The following is a 4,596-nucleotide window of genomic DNA, read 5'->3' on the forward strand; positions in this document are numbered from 1 at the left end:
AAGAATAACTTGTCCCTTAGCTACAGTAGAAAGGAACAAAGTGGATGTAGGAGGTCATCCCTTATGTGGTTTCAAGAGGGAGACATGGAACACATTGTGCAGCTTAGACGTGTTGGGCAGTTGTAGTTGATAGGCCACCGGTCCCACACGCCGGATAATGGGGAAAGGCCCAAAAATCTTGGGGGAGAGTTTATTGTGCGACAGTCTCCCAATGGACAGTTGTCTGTGCTGTTGTAGGCGTAACCACACATAGTCCCCTACCTCATAGGAGACATCACGATGCCCCTTGTCGTAGAGATCTTTCATACGAACCTGAGCGTGGCGTAGGCGTTTTGTGATAGTCTCCAACACCTGATCACAATCCCTGAGTGCCTGATCAATGGCATCCACACGGGTTGACCCTGCAATATAAGACAGAAGGCGAGGGGGTTCCGTGCCATAAATTACCATGAACGGAGAAGATTGCAAAGCTGAGTGGAATGAAGTTTTGTAGCAGTATTCGGCCCACACAGCCATTGAACCCACTGCTTTGGACGATCACCCATCATACACCGTAGATACATCTCTATGGTACGGTTACCACCTCGGTTTGCCCATCTGTCTATGGATGATATGCGGAGGAGAATTTCAATTTTGTACCACTCAGATGAAAAAGTTCTCGCCAGAAAGTTCTGGTGAACACTGCATCCCTATCACTTACAATCGATTCCGAGATGCCTTATAAGCGTACAATCTGCTCAAAGAAAATCTGTGCGATCGGTGACGTTGTATAGGGATGAACGATAGGAATAAAGTGGCCATACTTGGAGAACCGATCGACCACCACAAAGAGGACTGATTTCCCGGATGACTGTGGTAAACCCTCAACAAAATCCATTGAAATATCGGCCCATACCTGAGTAGGAAGGGCTAGCGGTTGTACGAGGCCGGCGGAGCTTAAGTGGTCCGTCTTGTGACGTTGACATACCTGACATATGTTATGCACACAATAAAATTATTATTTAAATTATTTTTCTTTAATTTAATTTATTTATTTCAGTTTTAGGCCTCATGGATATTTTTGGAATATTTTATTTATAGGGGTATTTTTGGAATATTTTATCTTAAACCCTAACAGAGTGAACCCTATTTAAGGGGTAAGAGTAATGAGAAAGACAAGCATTGATTTTAGGTTAAACAGGCTTGGAGCTCTCCTTGACGAGTTCTAGGGTTTTCTAGCTTTCTTTTGGCTTGATCTTTGTTTTCTTTTCTTCCTCCCTACGAATCCTTGTGTTAAATCCGGGACCGTAACAACTGGTATTAGAGCGGAACCACAATGAGCCATTCTATATCTCCAGAAGAATGGATGGCGATGCACAGAGAAATATCCATAGAAGAATGGATGGCGATGAACAGAGAAATAAGAGAAATGGCAAAAAGCAATGGAGCGGAAAGAATACAGGAATGGTGTGCAGCTTATGTAAAAAAAATTCCTGCAAGGAAGCAAATGGCTGCCCGAGAAAAGGTAATATGACCTCAAATCTCCAATCATGACATATGCGCAGAAGAGGCAGATGATATTTTAGACGAGCAAAAAGGCCAAGGGCTGGGAAATTCCAATATTTCCGAACAAGGAAGTCCGGCGACGGGCCAGACAAAATTAGTTTCCCGATCATGGAAATCAGATGACAGGGACCCTACACATCAGCAATCGAAGTCGACTTCCAATCCGAAATCAGCCTCAAAACTTCCAAAAGCAGACGGTGAAGACACTGCAAATCCAAAATCGGAGTGGTTTGGGGCAAAGTGCTCTTCGGGATGATACAACGAGCGCCAGCCCCTTGTTGCTACTCTCAGTGTCCAACCGGGAAATCTATCCTCTCTGGAAATTGTAGAAAAGAGGATTTCGTCGAAAGATTTCATCGATTTGGGTTCAACCTCAAATCGATTTTGTGCAAGACACCATAAGGGTCTGTTCTTCACCATCAACAAGGAAAAATTTCAAGCATCAAAGCCACATCAGGCTGTTGTTTGCCATCAGAAACTGAGGAGGAGGCTCCGTCGGTGCTGCCAGAAACAACTCCGGTGGGATTTGACTTCCGGCCACCACCTCTCACACTCTGTCTCAACCTCACTCTCAGTCTCGGCAGCACAACGGAGAATGAAATTCCAAAAAAATTGGGGTAAACTCTTGTGAAAAATTTCTCCAAATTTCGTCTTCTCTTTTCTCAAATCCCTCTATGTTTTACATAATTCCTATCCAATGGTGTTGAAATTGTTCTGGGAAAATTTTGGGGCTGAGATGAAAGAGGGAATTTTTTTTGGGATTCCGCAAATGGAAAAAACAAAATTTCTATGGGTGCTGATTTATTTTTCGGTTAATAAGAACAACACCGATGCGTCTGTTCATCATCAAGTTGAATTCGTTGTATCTATTTTTTTGGATAATATGTGTGCTGCTGCTCAGGCCCTGTTCATGCTGAATGGGATGCATTCTATTTTGGTGAATGATTACAGTAGTAGTGTGGAAGTGTCGGGTACTTTTTACAGCAGTAACAGCCCATTTAAAAAAGTTGTGTTCATTTGTTTGGATGAATTGTATGATGTTCAACCATTGTTTGTCATAATTCTTCAACCTGGTGTACCTTTTGGTGATGAAGATATGAAGAAACTATTTGGTGCGTATGGAAACGTTACATGCACTATACTAATGAGAGAAGAGGAAGGGACATCCAAATGTTTTGGATTTGTTACCTTTGAGAATGCAGAAGTATGCAGTAGTAGTGTTGTATATAATGAAATTGAATTTGGCAATCTTTTTGTTGAGTTAGAACGCAAAGATGATGTTGCATATGGTGAAGGTTTGCCGGTATGTTCTATTATTGACGTGAAATCAAGGGTTGAAGTTTTGACAACAGATTAGGCTCGGCAATTTTCTATAGTACAAAAAGGAGAACCGTTGGAAGCTACCACACGACATGTCAAAGAATACGCTGATATAATTGTCATGATGCAATTTGACAGTGGTGCTCTCAGAAGAGATGCATCAACAAAAGGTATCCTGTTATTATTGTTGGGGATGGTCAAGACCAGCACCCTCCCCAGGTTCTATTGGTTGTGTATACGATGCCTAATGAGTTTGACAATGAATCTTCCTACAACATCATGTTGGGACCCGATAAATGTAGGCCCAATAAAGAGGTGCATTTCATCCTCAAGCATATGAATCCCATGATGGGGGAGTTTGTTGCACATCACCTTAAATTTCCTCCTTCTGTTCCATCTAATAAGCGAACCCATGTTTACATTGCAATACTGAAACCTGATAATGAATTGTGGATTCTTGTGGAGGGGGAGGGACAAAAAACAATCAATTTTCTATCTGCTGCTGATTTTGAGCCTCCACTTATCCCACCTAAGACAATACAAGATCTAGATGAAAAGATACCTGACGATGGGGATGAGAGAACTAAGATTCCAGATTTTTGAAGCTATAAAGCCTGACGAGTGGGATAAAGAGGCCCCAATTGAAATTGAAGATGAGGAGGCAGAGCAACCAGATGGATGTGTGGATAGTGAACCAGAAGAGATTGATGACTCTGAAGCTAAGAAGCTTGAAGATTCAGAGGCTGATGAGGATTGTGAATGGGAGGAACCGATGATTGAAAATCCTAAGTGTGAGTTTGTTCCTGGCTGTGGTAAGTCGAAAAGACCTATGAAGAGAAACCCAATTTACAAGGGTAAATGGCATGCACCATTGATTGCTAACCCTCACAATAAAGGTATTTGGCAGCCAAGGCAGATTCCAAACCATGAGTACTTCGAGCTTGATAGAACTGGCTTTGGACCCATTGCAGCTATTGGAATTGAGATATGGACGATGCAGGATGGGGTACTTTTTGCCATTATTTTGATAGCTAGGGATGAGGAGACTGCATAATCTGTCAGGGTGACTGCATGGAAACCTAAGTTTGAATTGGAGAAGGAAACATAGTTGGAAGAGAAAGTTGCAGCATCTGGTGGACTTTATGGTGTTCCTATGAAGGTCTTTGATGTGCTCTACCGGATTGCAGATATTCCTTTCTTCGGAACATATAAGTTCAAGATGAAATTGAGAAGGAAGATGCTTCAACCCCACAACCAAGGAGGTCTAGAAGGGAAACATAAAACTACAAGTGGGAGATCCACAATTTTGACTCGAATTGGTGCGTCGTTTAAAAAAAAAAATTCTTCTTTGGGTGGATGCACTAGTTTTGTAGCCCAGAGGGCTGACACAAATACCGTGGTTAACACTTGAGAATGGATGGAGACATTGACACGGGCAAGCAGACCTACCTTCGTGCTTGAGGACAAGCTCATTCTTCCAAGGGGGTGAAATTTTATGCACACAATAACATTATTATTTTAATTGTTTTTCTTTAATTTACTTTATTTATTTCATTTTTAGGCCACATGGGTATTTTTGGAATATTTTATTTATAGGAGTATTTTTGTAATATTTTATCTTAAACCCTAACGGGGTGAACCCGATTTAAGGGGTAAGAGTAATGAGAAAGACGAGCATTGATTTTAGCTTAATTTTTGGTTAAATAGGCTTGGAGCTCTCCTTGACGAGTT

General features: G+C 41.7%; 1 pseudogene; it reads left to right on the top strand.

The window, feature by feature from the left end:
- Positions 1–1,345: 1,345 nt before the first annotated feature.
- Positions 1,346–4,276, top strand: LOC137940655 (calnexin homolog pseudogene; annotated as a pseudogene).
- Positions 4,277–4,596: the final 320 nt, after the last annotated feature.

Source organism: Aristolochia californica, unplaced genomic scaffold (assembly GCF_029961685.1).
Source record: "Aristolochia californica isolate CCGP_79_NKW_82.1479 unplaced genomic scaffold, dmAriCali1.0.hap1 SCAF_9, whole genome shotgun sequence".
Taxonomy (NCBI): Eukaryota; Viridiplantae; Streptophyta; class Magnoliopsida; order Piperales; family Aristolochiaceae; genus Aristolochia; species Aristolochia californica.